An 18,321-nucleotide genomic window follows, 5' to 3' on the forward strand; every position below is an offset into this window, starting at 1 on the left:
CAGCTATATTAGTGAGGCTGGACTCCATCTACAAGGTTAGGTTGTATCTTTAGTCAACCTCTTTTGAGACATAAAACAGAGAAGTAAGCAGAGACACAGGGGACCTCATACCACCAAGAAAGCAGTGCTGGGAGCAGAGTGTGCCCTTTGGACCTAGGGTCCCTGTGTTGAGAAGCTCCTAGACCAGGGGAAGACTGATGACAAGGACCTTCCCCCAGAACCAACAGAAAGAGAAAGCCTTCCCCTGGAGCTGGCAGCCTGAATTTGGGCTTCTAGACTCCTAAACTGTGAGACAATAAATTCGTCTTTGTTAAAGCCATCCACTTGTGGTATTTTTATTATAGCAGCACTAGATGACTAAGACAATCTGTATCTCCAGAGGGATCTGATATGAAATCATAGATTTGTGACTCATTAGTATATGATGAGATAGCCCAAGGAGAGCATATGAAGAAAAAAGGGCAAAGGCAAAATTCTGGAGATCACTAACAACTAGGGAACAGGTGGGAAAAACAACAACAAAAGGAGACTGAGCAAAGGAGACTGAGAAGGAAGGGTCAGAGAAGGAGGAAGAGAACTATGAAGAAAACTTTGGCCTGGACAACAAAGGAGGCAAATGCTCCACGAAGAGAGTGGTAAACGGTACTGCACACCACAAACTAGTCAAGGAAGTTAAGGAGTAAAAAGTGACTGCTGGATTTCACAGCTGAGAAGTCTCTTGAGTCTTTTGACCTAGCATTTTCAGTAAAGAAGTCTGCCTCATTGTGGGCAAGGAGTAAGGAAGAAAGTGAATGTATGCTTCTTGAAACCCGGATAGGGTGGAAAAGAAAAAGCTGGGACAAAGCTAGAAGAGGACGCAGGTTTAGTGAAGGGCATATTTTTTAGGATAATAAAGGAGTAGGAAGGTAGGAGCCCTAGTGGTGCAGTGGTTAAGCTTTCAGCTGCTAACCAAAAGGCGGCGCAATTTGAATCCACCAGCCACTCCTTGGGATCCCTATGGGGCAGCAGTTCTACTCTGTCCTACAGGGTTACTATGAGTCAAAATCCACTCAACGGCAACGAGTTTCGTTTTTTTCCACGTATTTGTTTTGTGTGTGTGTGCTTTAAGCAAAAGTTTACAAATCGAGTCAGTCTCTCATATAAAAACGTATATATACCTTGCTATATATATATATATATATATATATATTTTTTTTTTATATACTCCTAGCTGCTCTCCCTCTAATAAGCAGCACAGTCCTCCTCTCCACCCTGTATTCCTGGTGTCCATTCGACTAGCTACTGTCCCCATCTGCCTTCTCATCTCGCCTCCAGACAGGAGCTGCCCACATAGGCTCATGTGTCTACTTAAGCCAAGAAGCTCACTCCTCACCAGTATCATTTTATGTCTTACAGTCCAGTCCAATGCCTTTCTTAAGAGTTGGCTTTGGGAATGGTTCCAGTCTTGGGCTAACAGAAAGTCCAGGGACCATGATCTCCAGGGTCCCTCCAGTCTCAGTCAGACCATTGAGTCTAGTCTATTTACAAGAATTTGAGGTCTACATCCCACTGCTCTCCTGTTCCCTCAGGGGTTCTCTGTTGTGTTCCCTGTCAGGGCAGTCATTGGTTGTAGCCAGGCACCATTTAGTTCTTCTGGTCTCACACTGACGTAGTCTCTGGTTTATGTGCCCCCCTCTTTCTTTTAGGAAGGTAGAAGCTGAAAGGAGTGAGAAGAGAAAGTACAGAGATGTTTTTCATATGTTTACCAGTTTTTTGGAGTCCCTGGGTGATGCAAACTGTTAATGTGCACAGCTGCTAACCCGAAAGACAGAAGGTGTGAGTTCACCCAGAGGTGCCTCGGGAGAAAGGGCTGGACATCTACTTCCAAAAAAAGGCCATTTAAAACCCTATGGAGCACAGTTGTACTCTGGGGGGTTGCCAGGAGTTGGAGTCAACTAGATGACAGCTGGTACAACTGGTACCTGTTTTTTTCTTCCCAATATAAAGTCAAATCATATACTGTAAACACATTTCTACCAGGAGCTATAATGCAAGTATGTAACCTGCTGTTGTGACTTGATAAAAGGCATAAAGGTTAAAGATTTCATAATTCTATGGAAATTCTGAAAGAGAGCTTGGTAGTAAATATTAACCTTGCTAACCATCATATTACTTCTCCGGTCATAAAGATGTAGAGTCCTTTTCGGGAAAAGTCTGAAGAGAAGAAAAAAAAAGTGCCTTGCAAAAATAATTCCATAACCCATATAACTTTGAAAAAAAAAACCACCATATGGACATAAGTATGAGTAGTTCTGTGTATGTTCAAGTAATCCAAACAGTGGCTGGCTTTCGCGCCCGCTGAAACTCTCTGTGAAGGTCAAGCATTAAAACAACTCAAGTTAGATTCTACCGAAAGGGAGGAGGTGGGAAAAGAAATATTTATTATTCCCAGCGGAGAGTGTTAGTGACCTAAATCAGCTTAATTTACTTCTCACTTCCTTGGTCACAGCATGGAGGAAAGAAGAAAGACAGTTTCCCCAGTAGGGTGGGAAGGTGAAGTGCTGTGCCTTGCTGGCATCTGTAAGTGACAATCTCAGTCTGTATCTTATACGCAACGTGGAGGCTGCTGCAAATACACAGGGAAGACAGCAAGAAAACTACCCTTATTGAGTAACCAAGCACCTCACATAGTTGAGCTCATTAAATTGTCACATCTCACATCTACCCTGAACAGGTAGTGTTACTGTCCCAGCTTTACAGAGGAGAAAACTGAGTTTTAGAAAGTGGGAGTAATTTGTCCAAGATCACACAGCTAACACATGGTAGATGACCAGGATTCAAACCCAGATCTGACTGACCGACCCTACAAAACCCATGCTGCCTGCCTCCTTCAGCTTGCTTTAAATTAGCAATTTTTTTCCCTCAAAATTTATAAACTATTTGGAGATTTGAACCCTTAAGTGAAAGAGAAAAAATCCTGGTGTTCAGAGGCTGCCTCAGGAGTAAAGAAGCCAAGTCTGAAAAATGAAATTACAACAGACAATCCAACTGTAACTTATTAACAGTATTATCTAACATCTTTGTCGTCATCTTGGGTTTTTAAAAGCACTTCTGTGGATTCCAACTAATCTGATCTTTACAAATTGCTGTACAACAAAGAAATAATGTCAGTTTCATTTTATAGCCAAGAAACCTGTTGCTAAGATTGCTTCAGGGACATGCCTAAGGTCATGCAATGAGGAAATGGCAGAGCTGAGATTAGATCTGAGATTTCTGTGGTATCATGTGCATCCTCTCAAAATTTTACTTATCTTCAGAAGGGATCATTAAAGAAGTCAGACCGAATCTTCAGTATAAGTTCTTCTTTAAATAAAAAGATTTCCTTGTTATTTCTGAATTCATTTAATATAAATTATAACCATAAATTTTATCTTAAAGAGTAAATAACTCACTTAGGCCAGACAGTTCTTAAGTGTACAGTATGTACTAATTACCGATTGTGAAAGCTTTCGTTCTAATTTTAAGAATCTTAAATAATTTAAAAAATTATTGATTAATGGTAATCATTTATTAAATAATTAATAATTCTTAAACCTTAACTTTAAGGATCTTAAAATCGGAGCTAAGAGCCTTACCAAGTGAGGGGATTGGCTATAGTCTTATAATCCTACTTTAAGTTAAATTTTGACTTTTAATTTCTAAATTACCCTTAGCGCTTCTGAAAAGGTACACTATTAGCACTCCACTGACATTCTCTATGTCTCTGAAATTAGGAAATGGAACTAGTAACATTAGAGAAACTGCTCTATGTATTACTTTTAGTTATGGAGTTACACAATCAAACCTATCAACCTGCATCCTAGTAATCTGTACCTAACAGCTACATTCAGTAAACTATGGTATGCAAAGAGGTAGGGTGCTTCTTAAATGGCTCAGGACTTGATTTACTAATGACTAAATCATAAACAGAAGAAACTGCACATGTATAGCCTGAAAGATAACAATACTACCAATATAATTAGGGGCTTCCTCTAAACCATATACTGTCATAAATCTCATGAGCTTTCTGTCCAGTAAAATGTGCTTTAATTGGTTTTCATTCCTGCTGTTGTTGTTGTTGCCTTCGAGAAAAGACAGCAAGGCAGCCAGCCCAGGCAGCATCATGGGAATTTCAGACACATACACATACAAACACACATACCCTTTAAAGACCAAGTGAATACATCGAGTTTTAAAGAAAATACTAACAAGAAACAGGTTGAGAGTATTTTCCACTAGTTTAAAAATAAAGCATTCTACCCTTCCAAAAAAATAAATAAATAAAGCTCAGAATTATAGAAACAGGAAGCAGCAGCTGGACTTATCATCCCTCATTTCCTCTGAGAGTCGCAGTAAGGAACTCCCTGTCAAGGCAAAAGCACTGGCGAGGTTAGCCTCCTCCTGCCAGGACCCCACACAACCCACATGCTGTGGCTGTTTGTTATGGCAGCGGATGCTGGTTGGCCGCTTCAAAAATCAAAGTGCTCAACAACAAAAATAAAATAAATTATAAATTAAAAAAAACCCAAACTGCTCACTTTATGAAGCTTTCTATGTCTAAGCCCTGCATTTTGCTAACATGGGAACCTTCGGTACTCTAAAAGTAGATTTTAAACACTCATGTGTAATTGCCCAGCTCACAGAAGAGCTTAGTTCTGTTCTCTCATGAAGGTGACTCTCCTGGGCTCACTCTGGAAGGCGTCAGGAGCCTGACTCCACAATAGAAGGCAAAGACATAACCTAGGGGGCTGCACAGCCTTGTTCTGGAGTGTGATGGAAAGAAGCAAGAGAGCTAGGTTTCTGTCTTCCTTCAGCCACTTGTGACCTTGGCTGAGTACTTAATGACACTCAGCCTCAGTTTTCTTACCTGTGAAATGGCCACGAGGCCACCTATGTCACAGGGGTGTAAGGAGAAGTAAATGGGATGATAAACGTTAAAAATACTTTGTAAATCATAACTCCTGTGAAAATGTTTATAAACGACATATGAATAACAACAGACTAGAGTAATAGCAACATAAATGCCTGCATAAGGGGCTTTCCCAATTCCAAAACTTTCACAAATATTATAATTTTGTTTGATCGTCAAAATAACACAGGAGGATAACTGGAAATGGTGTCATCATCATCTTCATCCTCATTATTATTTTATAAATGAGCTAGCCTGGAGGGGCACATAAGGGAAACTGTGTCGTAAATCCTTAGCAAGAGTTCAAATCATCTGAAAGCCTTTCTGGCAGTACGTGAGTGCTAAGTAGCAGACTGAGAGTTATGAAAGTTGTTCACATTCCAGGTCTGCTACTCTGGGCAAGTCCCTGAACCTCTCCGGGCAACATGATTCATCCATTTGTCACCAGGTTGGTGGGAGACAAAAATAAATTAGACCTGACATTCCAGCTCTTGAAAAACTCGTTGGAGGCAAGGGTGGGGGGATGGAAAGAAGTGACATATGAACAGATTAATTACTAAGCAGTAGTTGCTTAAAATATAGAGTATGGACAAAACACGACAGGGATCAAAAAGCAGGAAGTGACTAAGTTAGTCTGGGGAACTCATGGAAGAATTCCTCTAATTTGTAAACTGGGAAAAGAAGGAAAGAAACCAGACTAACATAGCTGTCAAAGTCTCTTTTGAGGCTAACACTCTTGAGAAAACTTGGGCTTAGAGACAGCCAGCAATTTCAATATACAGTATAATTCCTCTTGTATATTTGCTCATAAATTCATAGCCGATTTAAATACATTCTACATCTTAAGCACTAGATATTAAAAAAAAAAAAATCCAGAATATTACTCAAATACAAATCATACTCTTTAATCTGCAGAAGCTGGGTCTATAGTTAGCCCTGTGTGTAGTAACTATGAGACTAGTGCCTAGAACCAGACTGGGTTCAACTCTTGACTTTGCTAGTTACTAGCTGTGTGAACTCGGGCAAGTCACTTGATCTCTCTGTGTTTCAGTTTCCTCCCCCATGAGATAGTGGTGGTAGTAGTAGTAGTAGTAGTAGTGGCAATAATAATAACGCCACCAATCTCACAGGGTGTTGTGAAGGCTAGATGAGCTAATATACACAGGCACTAAGCACAGTCCCTCACACAAAATAATGTTGGCTGCTGTTGTTATTTGCAAAAGTGTAATAATTAGCATTTTAGCTTGCTATTCTAAAATACGAAGCCCTGGTGGTACAGTGTGTTTAAGAGCTCAACTGCTAACCGAACGGTCAGCAGCTTGAATCTACCAGCCGCTTCTCCGAAACCCTATGGGGAAGTTCTACCCTGTCCTATAGAGTCGCTATGAGTTGGAATTGACTCAACACAATGGATTTTTTTTTCTTGGTTATTCTAAAATAGTCTCTTAATGCTGAAAGTTTCAAATTTGGCCTCAAACCAGAATTTTAATCTTTTAGAACTTCAACTGCCTTACTCTGGTCATCAGGAAAGGACATCATATTTGGCAAAGTATAGGGCCAATGAAAATAGGGGAAACCCTCAATGAGATTGTTTGACACAGCCGCAACAATGGAATCAAACACACCATCGACGATGAAGATGCCACAGGACCTCATACATAAGGTCACAATGAGTCAGAGTCAACTCGATGGAACTAACAGCAACAACAACAAGAAATTTATGCAAAGTTCAATTAATCAATGATGAAATATAGGTTGTTTGCTTCGGAAATACACTTAAGCAAAATTTGGGGGAACATAACACATTAAGTATGATTTTTAAAACTTATCTCCAGTGGGAGATACGAAGCTAACACAACCAATACTGGGTTTAAGGTGATAAAATCAGAAATGTTTGTATTTCAGAAAATCATACGTCCTTAAAGTGACTATGCCAGGGTTTTGAATGATATTTTGGAAATTACCAAAAAAAAAAAAAAAGGAAAATGGGGGGGAAGGGATGCTGTAATTCCTACAAAATTTCATATCCTCTCTTTTTAAAAAAGTTTCTCTTTAAAAAGTAGTTTACAGTATTTGTTTTCAATAGTTTAAACTGTAAGAACTAAACATAACATTAAGGATGCAAATTTGGCCACCTTTCTCTCCGCCACCAAAAATAATAAGCATTTAAACAACAAAGTTATTTTCATTTTAGTCACACAAATTTTAGGGAATCATTTAGGCTGTTAACAGTGCTTTAATATTATTATATAGAAACTGTCAGGTGAAATGGACTGTATCCAGACAAAATTAAACTTCTGTAACTCGAGCTGGATGTTTTAATTGGCAGCCTTAGTGGCACTCACCAAACCCAAAAGATCCTGCATTTAATATTTCATATATTAAACATCATTCATCCATGTGGCTCTAAACTAACATCAATATTTACTGACTCGTGGGGCCTGTGGTTTTTATCTTAGTCAATAATGCTTTGGTTCAGGCTTCAAAATTCATCACTGAAACCTACTGCTGCAAAAATATCTACCAGAACCCCAAAGCATAAAGAGAAGGGGTGGGGGGGGGGTGGAATATTTACTATATTCTTCTGTTCTAGAAAAAAAGGGAAACCTTTTTCAATACAAAACAGATGTGCTTTATGACTCCTTGGTGTTTTGTAACATATCCAGAGATAGACAATGAAGCAAAATAATTCAAGCTCTAATTTACTGAGATCCAAGTACATGCCAAGCAGTGGGAGAGGAGTTTTACAAACGTCATTCATTTAATTGGTAAAACTCCTTGATGTAGGATACTCTCTCAATTTTACACGTAAAAAAAAAAAATGGAAGCTCAGAAATGGAAAGTAACATGCTCATAAAGTCATAAGGCTAAAAAACTGATGGACCAGGAGACAAAACTAAAATAAATATACACCTATGTATAAAGAGAGCACCTATTTTAGATCAATTCATTTCAGGTATCAGGAAAGGTAGCTAGCCTAGAACAAATTTTATAAAAACTAAACAAAACAAAAAAACAGGCATTAAACTTAAAAAACAATTATCTTCCCAAACAACTATCCTATTTTTTTTTTTAAACATCCATTATTTTGCAAGTTGTCTAGGTAATCTTTTTACAGAAAAATAAAGACAGAGGTATTCAAATGTTTCTTGATGAGGGTATTAGATTAGCCTACTTAATTCTGCTAATCAGAAATTACAAATAGGATAAAATAAATTTATAAGTGCATTGTGAGCATATCGGAAAAATTTAGGAATAAACTTACAGAAACAGAATTTTTAGGAATCCTTATAAAATCAAAAGGTCACAGTAACTCTCATCTACCCAATCCTAACAATCAGAATTAATTAAAAACAAAAAGTATAGTGACATTTATTATATTTTATAGAAATCAAGGACATGGTTCAACATTCAAATAATTCAATGATATTTAAGTTTCTATTATGTACCAGGAGAGCTATGTTCAGAAAACAGATAAGATTTTTTTCTTCCTTTCTTTTACCCACTTAATTTTATCATGTGACATTGTGGTATATTTGATACAATGATTTATAGCTCCTGGATTACCTGGGGGCCACAAACTAGTCCTATTAACAGGTTTCCAGACTGTCCTGCCTTTTGTTGTTTTTGTAATGAAATCTTAAAACGACACGGCTAGCCCAAGTACCATGAGAACTGTTCTTTAGGAGCCTACTAAAGAGAATTTAATAGGTAACCAGTCCTTCTAAGATAACCTGTTGCTGTCGAGTTGATTCTGACTCATAACAACCCTACAGGACAGAGTAGATCTGCGCCATAGGATTTCCAAGGAGTGGCTGGTAGATTCACACTGATAACCTTTTGGTTAGCAGACTAACTCATAACCACTGTACCACCAGGGTCTGCCCTTCTAAGACAGGTTTATGATAAAGGTAACTTTAAAAAAAAAAAAAAAAAAGGATTTATTGCATTTTTGGTGAAAGTTTACACAGGAAATTAGGTTCTCATTTAATAATTTCTATACTTATTTTTCAGTGACATTGGTTACATTCTTCACAATATATCAGCATTCTTGTTATTTTATTATTTGGTTGTTCTGTTTCCACTATCTAGCTTCCTTGTCCCCCGCAGCTTCTCATCTTTGGTCTAGGGTAAATGTTAACCATTTGGCTTCATCTAGATGATTATTTTGAGGAGCACAGTACTCACGGGTGACATTACTTATTTTATGGGCCAATCTGTCGTTTGGCTGAAAGGTAACCTCTAGGAATGGTTTGAGTTCCAAGTTTAAAGGGTATCTCAGGGTGACCATCTCAGGGATTCATCTAGTCTCTAACAGTCCATTAAGTCTGGGATAAAGGCAACCCTGGTGGTATAGTGGTTAAAGCGCTTGGCTGCTAACCAAAAGGTTGGTGGTTCAAACCCACCAGCGGCTCCACAGGAGAAAGATGTGTTAGTTCTACTCTGTCCTATAAGGTTGCGAGTCAGAACTCACTCAACGGCTGTGGGTTTTTGGTTTTATAAACACCAGCACGCCACTTGTCTGTTTGTTGTACTATGGTGGCTTGATGTTGCTAGGATGCTGGAAGCTGTATCACAGGTATTTCAAATATCAGCAGGGTCACCCATGGTGGACAGGTTTCACTGGAACTTACAGACTAAGACAGACTAGGAAGAAAGGCTTGGTGATCTGCTTCCAAAAATTAGCCAATAAAAACCCAGTGGATCACAACAGAATATTGTCTGGTAGAGTGCTGGAAGACGCGCCTCCTAAGCTGGAGGCACTCAAAATACACAATAGCCCCATCAATGGACTCAAGCACACTAATGATGCATGAAGATGGTGCAGGGCCAGGCAACATTTCATTCTGTTCTGCATGGGGTCATCATGAGTCAGAGCCGACTAGATGGTGACTAACAACAACAATAATAAACAGCAGGCTATTTCTTGAGAAACTATATTCAGAGTTGATCCCATTTCACCAAAACAATTATTTCTATGGGAAGAAAACAGGGTGGCCCAAGTTCTATTTCTAGTTCTGCCACTGATTAGCTGCTGGATCCTGGCAATGGCAGTTGCCATCTCTAGGTCTCAGGTTCCTGATCTGTAAAGTGAGAAGACTATATTAGATTCTCTTTTAGGTCCCTTCCTGATCTAAAATTCTAAAGATTTACTTCATGCTTAAAGTCCAGACTCAAATGTGTCTTTCAACTAAAGCCATCTGCTTCTCCAGCCCCAACCGAAGACAAAGTAAGCTGAACCTCTGAGTTCCCACACTTCTTTATTCACAGTTCATTAGGGTAATCATTAGGATATAATTATTTGTTTACCCAACAGACTGTAAATTATTCCAGAAAAAAAAAAAAAAAAAGGAAAGATAATGTCTTATTGATCTTTGTTTATTTGTCATCCAACAGTTAGATTCTAACTCCCTGGTATACAAAAAATATGCAACAAATGTTTGTGAAATAAATTCTTCAAACTGAACTATCAAGCATCCATGAGGCACCTTCTCTGTTTGGGGCACTAGGCTACATTCTAGAGTGATACCAAGCTTCCCACCTGCAAAACAGTTACAATTTGGAAAAAGGCAATCAGGGGTGACCGTGAAAAGTAATGTTTAGTACATTTTAGGAGTCCTAGGATGATGCAACAATGAGCTCAAGCATAACAACGTTTGTAAGGATGGCTCAGGACCAGGCAGTGTTTCGTTCTGTTGTGCATAGGGTTGCTATGAGTTGGAACCAACTCGACGGCACCTAACAACAACAACAACAGGATGATGCAAAGGTTAGGTGTTTGGCTGTTAACAAAAAGATTGGAGGTTTGAGTTCACCCAGAAGCAACTTGGAAGAAAGACCAAAAACTCAGCTTCCAAAAAAATCAGCCATTGAAAACGCCACAGAGCACAGTTCTACTCTAACACACATGAGTCACTATGAGTTGGAATTGAGTCTATAGCAACTGGTTAGTCCATTTTAAATATCAAGTTTAAGTAAGTTCTACAGGAGTTTAAGATCTCTGAGATCCTTTTATGTTCTATTTTCTGATTGACTTTGCAGAGCCTTATCATTTCTCCTCCTCTGATTTATGGGCATGAACGTCTGTCATGCTTATTTTTAATGATTTGACAGTTCAGAATAAGAAGTGACCTCATAAAGATAGAAATGGATTCAGAGCTGGAAAACACTAACACTTGATGGTTGAGAAAATAAAAAACAATTTAGGAAAGGTTAATAAAAAATTTTAACCAGGTGGTGTAAGAGTGAGGTTACATAAGGCCAGGGCAGGGAAAAGAAAAGAAGATGTATGTTTTTTGACCTGAAAAGTGTTTAGTTTCCAGGTTCCAAAACAAAATCTCATGCTGTACTTGTCTGTTCTTTGGTATTTATTTTTCTTGTTCATGCACATTCCTGGCAGCTATGAACAAAAAGGGAGTGAAGTTTGCTGGCACTCATGCATAAAGACCCAGGGGAAGACAGGAAGTCTAGTACCTGAAAGATGAGCACAAAGCCTTTTGGGACCCTTTGGTGTTTTGAACGTGACAGATCACAATAGCCTTCCCGCATGAGTAAATGCTGATAGGTCTGAAAGAGTATGAGTTACCCAGTTTTTTGTGTTTCTTATGAAGTCTGAGTCAAGATCAGCTGAAGTACATATTACAGATTCAGATTCCTAGGCTGCACCCAGACCTACTCATCCAGAACCTCTGAGGGCAGGCCTGAGTCTGAAACACTCACTTTCTACAAGAGCTCCTTCTTTGCAGAGGAGCTGTGGACAGGCTGGAATGCAAACTCAAACTCAGCAGTTGGGGAGCTTCGCCAGCCAGGCTCAGCTGAGATGACTCAGCAGGTTAGAGCTATGATCCCTAACTTCGGGAGTCATTATTTCGGTTCTTATTCAGTGCCTACTACAAATGCATGCGCACAGACTGGTCTTACTCCAGAGCCCATCTGAGAATAAAGGCACGGCTAACACAACTTGGCACCATACTCAGGCAGGTTTTTCTGAAGACAGCAAGCTCCAGGTCCTGGTTGACAACCAGCTCTACAGAGTTTGGCTGAGAACACCAACAGAAAGGTCAGGGTCACCATGATCGGGCAGAAACTTGGCCAATGGTGGTCTGCGTTAAGTCAGTCTTTTGCAAAGCGCTGTTCCTTAGAAAGGGCACGGAAATTAGAAAAGAAGAGGTGGAGATAGGATTGTCAGTTAATTATTACAAATCAATTTCCAAAGCTATGAAAATAGTTAATAAATTCCCATCAGTGATGACAGTGGCTCTATCTTTTTCTCTTCTTTAGCAGCTGCGATGTATAGTTGCTTTTGTTTAAGCTGCCTACGTCCATGTTACCCCTAGTTATATTTAGGGTGAAACTCACCTCTAGACTAAGTTGTACAAACCGCCAGATGTTTGGCAGGCAGAAGCATCTGGCCCTTTATGAGGAGGAATCATTCTGCTCTTCACTTTTTAGTCAAATAAGTTTTAATTTCTTAAAGCCTAAAAGTAATGTTTGAAAGAAGCTTCCAATTTAGGAAGGGGGAGAGAATTGAAAAGGGCTGGGATTACTTTGAAAAACAAGGAATATTGTAGCTGCCACAAAAAATGTGCTCCCAACACCATATCTTTAAAAGCCTTAACCAAAGCCTTAAAGAGTAATTTTGCATTCAATCATAGTTGCATAGGTACCCTTTCTTCCCTCCTTACTGAATGTGCCTGGTGGTCAGGGACCATGTCTAATTTCATTTGAAGACCTCACAGTAGGTGCTGAGAGAGGATATTTACTCATTCTCCTCGTATTACCACCTGGAGAGAATTCCCTAGAATAATACTCCTGGCCTCTTACTACCCCTTTACTAATTAACCCTCCTTCCTTTCTTCTCTTTGGGATCTACCTGCCTGAAAAAAAGAGTCTGTGAATTCTTGACTTCTGCTGTGTGGTAGGTGGCTCCACCTTGCTGGCTGCCACCTTCTGTTATCCTGCTGTGCCAGGGAAAAGGTGGTTAAGTCTATCTAATTCAGGGATGAAATTTTAGGAGGCCTGCTTGGCTGCAGACCCAAAGCCACAGTCTCCAAAAAGCATTATCAGCAATAAAGACGATATTTTGTCATCCGTCAGCCTGACTCTTTTGTCCCTCTCAAACAGTTTTGAACTTGGCCACAGAAGAGGGTTATTCACTGGGCTACCTCAAACCTCAAGATGGGCAGCCCGTTGTCTTGTATATCTTACAATTTTCAGTGAATATTTACTGAAGACCTAAGTGCAAAACTGTGGTAAGAAAAACATTAAAAATTTTTCTTTCGTCTTATTCGTTCATGGGTGGAGACTTGACCGTATCACATCTCACCAAATTCTTGAGAAGGCAGTTCAAAACATGGTATCTAATTTTTGTGTAAATTCTTAGAGGGAAACAACTAATCTAAATATCTGATGACTTAGCACATGAGAAGGAAGTTTTTGACACATCAAGAGCGCTAACCACATGAAATATTTCTCCCAAAGGCTTTATAAACCAAATGACACAGGTGAAAACGTAACCCTTGGGATGACTTCTTTGTATGCGCTGAAATTAACCAAGTGACTTCGAAAGTTCTTTACAAGTGCTTCCCTATTTTTACAGCCAAATATTTTAAACTATCAATCATTTATTTTAAAAAGGTTATTAAAAAACCTTCAAAATGAGATGCTTCAAGGTAAAAATTCATGCAGCTAGCCATCTGCCTAACACTGGGTAGAATTATAACAATGACAGTAGACAGCTTACAAAGTGACTTTAACATGTGTCATCATTTGAATCCAGCCTCATGACCTTAGAAGAATCCATTGAAATAAATGTTATTTTAACCTCAAGTTAGGGGAGAAAACTCTTGTTTAAAAAGTCAACTCTTTGCCCAAGATTATTCAGGTAATTAACAGTGGTGACACTAGGACTCAAACTCAGTCTTCTGATAATGAAATTTATGCTGTTTCCATTAAGTCATGATTCTAGGTTTGGGATTCTAAGGTGTCCACATCCCTCCCTGGTCCCGAGATCTGGGCATGGCAGGGTTGGCAAACAGAACCACTGAAGAGCGTGCCAGCAAACACCAAATGAAACAACCTGGAGTAGAGAGAGCAGTTTAATTCACTGAGCTCAGATTCCCCTGATCCTTCTCCTCATATATTTCTGCAAAGTCCTTTAAAGGAAGAAAAGTGAATGAACACATTTCATTTCCCCTGGCCTGACCCAAAAAGGCACAGGTCAGGGAATGACCAGTGGACAGCTGAGATCTCTAAGAACTGTTTCACATCTGTTAAACCATAGGATGCTCCATTAATTCCAAAAAGAACCTGAAGGTCTGACTTTTTTGAATTCCCCAGTGGTCAGATGGTCACTTACAGCTGCAGTGAAAACTGCAGCTGAGCCTGAGAAACTCTAGAAGGAACCAAGCTAAGGATGAAATGCTTTTGGCTTTACCAGAAGTACTGGAGGCGGGGTGTGGTGGCAGGGGGCAGGGGCTGCCAGAGTACTCAGAAAGATCTCTCCACTATTAGTGTTCATGCTGCCCCACCCATTTTGATTCTTTAGGCCCCCACCCTCTCTGGTTTCTCCTTGGAGTCACAGGGACACACTTGAATCCTGAATAGGGGGAAATCTGGTGGTCTCAGACTAGGCTGGGAACTCTATGATGATAATTATTACTAAGGACAAGAACAATGTTCAACAGGAGCCTCCCAAACCCCATTAGAATCATTCAGTAAAACACCATAAAAAAAAAACAAAAAACAAAAAAACGGCTGCCACCACAGTTATGAACATAAGAAAACACCTCAAAAAGTAAATGGGGTAAAACAGCAGACAAAATGTTTGACTTTCTGAAGGAAACCTTCCTTCTTACAACAAACCAATCCTGTTTGTTTCCTGAATCCTTTTCCGAATCCTGAAAAGACAAAATCCAATGGCTGTAACCACGCCTGCTGGCAGAAGGGAGATAAATTGGCCATCACCACCTTTTCTAGTTAACTTGCTGTTTCTCTCAGTGGTGAGAATGGTGTCACGAGTGGAAATTACACACGGCAATTTTAACTGTACCTCACTGAAAAGGCACCCACAACACACAACTTTTATTTTGATCAACAAAAGGTTAAAAAAAAAAAAAATAAGTGAACAGATTACCAACTTCTTAAAATGAAGAAAAAAGATAGCATTAAAAAGAAAAGATATCACCTAATATATTTAAAAAGAAGCACTTTCTGGAATTTCCTCTTGTCAACAATTCAAATAACTTTCATGGCGATGGAAAGAAACTCAAAACCAGTTCATCTCCTTAAACACAAACTGCTACTGTTTTTCCCAAACTCTATGCAGCCCACTATCCTGCCCCTCAGGTCCTCGTCTTCTGAACAAGTAGTGCAGTGTAATGGTTAAGAGCAAAGGCTCAGGAATCACACTGCCACGGGAGGAATCCTGGCTGTCATTTATTAGCTGTGTGACCTTAAGCAGGTTACTTAACATCTCTGTGCTTTCCTGTCCTTGTCAATAAACCAAAAACCCATTGCCTTCGAGTTGATTCTGAATCATAAGAGGCATAAAACAGCACTCACCTCAGAGGCTGCAATGAGGATTTAATGAGTCCATATACTGCCTAGCACACAAGAAGCACTCAATATGTTTAACTTTGCTGCTGCTGCTGAGAATGATGATTACATAGGTCTAAACAGACTGTGGTGAAAATAAGGAACTAGGGGCTACCCAGGGCCTATGCAAAAGCCAAATGGCCCCTTGGCAACCACCCAGACAGGGCCCATTAGGAAAAGGCCCCTTTATTTTGCGGGCTTAGGAGTTTTAACTTGGGTCATTCACAGTAGCTACAGCAGCTTATCAGAAGGGGCAGGCTCAAAGAACCAAAACAAGGGCAGAGGAGATATGGAAAAAAGGAGAAAGAATGCCTAAGTCTGGGAGAAACCGGTTTGGGGCAGCTCTGAGAATGGGTAGCAGCCAACAGTCCACAATCATGGGATTTCAAGCTCAGAAATAAAGTAACAGCCCATTCAGATACGCACGTTTTGCTAAGAGGGTAAAACTCTCCACCACCTTTCCTTCGAGGTCCCTTCTGCAGGCAGCATCTTCCAGAGACTGCTTTGCCTCCAAATTCCTACAGTGCTCCTTCGAATATTTATGGCTACTTGGGGGCATTCAATTGTGCTGGGGAGTAACTCCTGCCTCAACTCGAATGTAAACTCTTTGAGGGTGATGAGTGTGCCTCACACTCCTGGGCCTCTCCCTCCAGCCTGCCTGCCCCAGAGCCAAGCACCCCATGTGGAGTTGTTCACCTGGAGTGTGCACAACAGAAGACTTGAGTGAGCCGTGCTATGGAGATATACATTACTGCAGTAAAATAAGCACACGATTGGCTGCCAGGACACAGTTACAGAGCAAGGTGGCATGCCTGCCCCCACCTCTGGGAGGCTTTGGTGGACAAGCTCTGTGTCCAAAAAGTTCAGGAGGAAGAGGATTAAGACTTTCAGAGGCTGGAAGTACAAAAAGATTAAATCCCAAATAGAAATTAATTAAAATAATAAACATAAAGTAAGTATAAAGAAGTCCATCGAGGTGTGCCTCTTTTCCCATGATGACTGCTTTGATTTTTTTTTAAGCACCAAGTATCAAATTCTTTTAAAAACATTGTATCCTGGTACCTCTGCTCCACAGGTGCCCTAAACATGTTTAGTCTATCTAGTAATCTAGCCCTGCCTGGGCTCCAAAGAGTTCCCTCCAGATACAGAGAAGCAGGCCTAAAAGAATGGGGCAGGGCAGGTGGACAGGGAAGTATGACCGAGATAGTGGGAAAGAAAGGAGGGGCAGAGATGGGGACAGTTGAGGAGGAGCAACAATTAAGTTGAAGGTTAGCAACTGATTTCTGCCAGCTTAAATCTAGAAGAACTCCAGAGAGGATCTAAACCCAGTCTTCTCCTTTTACAGGACAGAAACTAAAGCCCACTGAGGATGACTTAGCCAAGGTCAAGCTGCCAGTTACAGGCAGAGCTGGAACTGAAATCCAGTCTCCTGTCTGCCACTTTAGAGCTCACCTCTCTTTACGCTTACAGGGCCCAGGGCTCAGAAAAATAGCTCAGAGCTCAAGCAGCCATGAAAAAGCCCTGCAGGCTCCCCCACCTCAATGCTGCATGTTGACAGAGTCAACAGAAAAGAGAGCACCAGCCCCTAGTTATCACACTGCTTTAGGTGAAGCCATTTGGTCTTGTGCTAGGATTCCACCCACAGTACTAGAAAAGTGTGGGGCACAGTCTGTTGTCCTCCTGGCTGGTACCAGGGTACTGTAGAGCATGTTGACAATGGATGGCATGAGAATTATGCCATAATTAATGATTATTAATTATCCTTATATTCTCTGTCCCCCTGCTGCCTGTTTGCCATTGCAGAGGAAGTGAAGTCACCAACTGAATAACTGGCTTTGTGATTCCCGAGACAGTGTGATTGTGAAGGATACAGGGTGAGGATAAATAAGAAATGTAAAATAACAGAGGCAGCTGCATATTAAGGCAACTTCTGAAGGGATGCTGCTGTGGGCTTGTTGGCTGGAAAATCGGGACAGACACAGCAAATTATTGTGAGGCTCAACAGAACCTCCAGCTTACTGCTCTGTATGGTTTGTGGACCATTTCTCAGTTTAATTACAATCCAGACCTCCTAAGCTACAAAGGTTTTCTTTATAAAGACCAGCCTCCTTCCTCTGAGCGATTAAATGATTTAAATTTCTATAAGCACCATATGCTTCAATGCCCACCTCAAGTGTTCAACATGTACTACACCTGACCTGCACAAAGAACTCTCTTTAATCATGAGTTTTTGATGATGTACATAAATCATTCAATCTTGGTCCTGTTCCATTTCCCAAACACCTGCACAAAATCATGCAAATGAAGAAGAGAACAGATGAAGAGGGTTTTAACCTGTATCTTTCACCTTCTCTTCTCCCTTGCAATCTCTTCAATGCATAAAAACAAACCCACTGCCATTGAGCGGATTCCGACTCATAGCAACCCTATAGGACAGAGTAGAACTGCCCCATAGGCTTTCCAAGGAGCAGTTGGTGGGTTCAAATTGCCAACCTTTGGTTACCAGCCGAGTGCTTAACCACTGCACCACCAAGGCTCCATGAGTCAGCTGCAAAAAGACAAATATTGTATGATCTCATTTACATATAGAAATAAGCAAATATATAGAAACCAAATATCAGGGGTTACCAGGAGTTGAGGGGAGGGGAAAAGGGGGAAATTTTTGCTTAGGAGGCATGGAGTTTGTTTTAATGGTGGTGGATTGATTTGGAAAAGGATAGCAAGGATGTTTGCACAACTTAAACAATGTATTCAGTGTTACCGAATTGGACACGTACAAATTGTTGAGGTAGTGTATG

At 40.3% G+C, this 18,321-nt stretch overlaps 1 protein-coding gene across 3 annotated transcripts in view; it reads right to left on the reverse strand.

The window, feature by feature from the left end:
• Positions 1-18,321, reverse strand: part of LRRC8D (leucine rich repeat containing 8 VRAC subunit D) — a 150,629-nt gene that overhangs the window by 25,469 nt on the left and 106,839 nt on the right. Inside the window, exon 4 of one of the 3 annotated variants that reach the window (XR_010321467.1) lies at positions 17,039-18,071. The exons of the other annotated variants lie outside the window; for them this stretch is intronic. The gene's annotated coding sequence lies outside the window, so the exon portion shown is untranslated. Of the gene's footprint in view, positions 1-17,038; positions 18,072-18,321 lie in introns of those variants that run through there. 3 annotated transcript variants of the gene reach the window in all.

Source organism: Loxodonta africana, chromosome 3 (genome assembly GCF_030014295.1).
Source record: "Loxodonta africana isolate mLoxAfr1 chromosome 3, mLoxAfr1.hap2, whole genome shotgun sequence".
Taxonomy (NCBI): Eukaryota; Metazoa; Chordata; class Mammalia; order Proboscidea; family Elephantidae; genus Loxodonta; species Loxodonta africana.